The sequence below is a fragment of the Monopterus albus genome, unplaced genomic scaffold (assembly GCF_001952655.1).
Source record: "Monopterus albus unplaced genomic scaffold, M_albus_1.0 scaffold174.1, whole genome shotgun sequence".
Classification (NCBI taxonomy): Eukaryota; Metazoa; Chordata; class Actinopteri; order Synbranchiformes; family Synbranchidae; genus Monopterus; species Monopterus albus.
This window is the reverse complement of record NW_018128054.1, coordinates 814,322-814,924: the sequence shown is the minus strand read 5'-3', so window position 1 is coordinate 814,924 and position 603 is coordinate 814,322.

The following is a 603-nucleotide window of genomic DNA, read 5'->3' as shown; positions in this document are numbered from 1 at the left end:
GTACAGAAAAATGTTTTGTATATTATTTATCTTGCATGTTTCATCTTCACTGTGCAGAATGATGTAGGTTTGACGGCAGAAGGCAGTTTTTAAATGATCTGCTGAAGGGGAGAGTTTCTCTGTGTTCACCTGAAATTTCAGTGTAGGACATAATACAGTATCCGTGAGCATGATTTGTGACCACTCTGGTCTAATAGGCAAATTACTCAAAAATGATTTGGAAACTGAATTCTGCATTGCACTTTCATAAAGAATAGTCTCCAGTAGATAAGTTTGAAATGAAAAATATTTGCATACACATAGCTTATCAATAGTTATTAAGACGGAGGAAGTATAGATGACATTTTAAGAATTTCTAACAAGGTAGTTTTTTTTTTTTTTGTTGTTGTTTTTTTTTTGGGGGGGGGTAACATGCACACATTATTATTCAAAGCAGAGCTCACTTATACATGTCTGAACATGCTTGGAGGGATCTTAAGAGATGAAGATTATTGCCTATATCTTCACCATCTCGAGGTCAAAGTTTACCCATGTTTTACTTTAACCTTACATGCCACCTTTTTCAGATTGTCATAATTAATGCTAATGGATTAGACAGCAGGA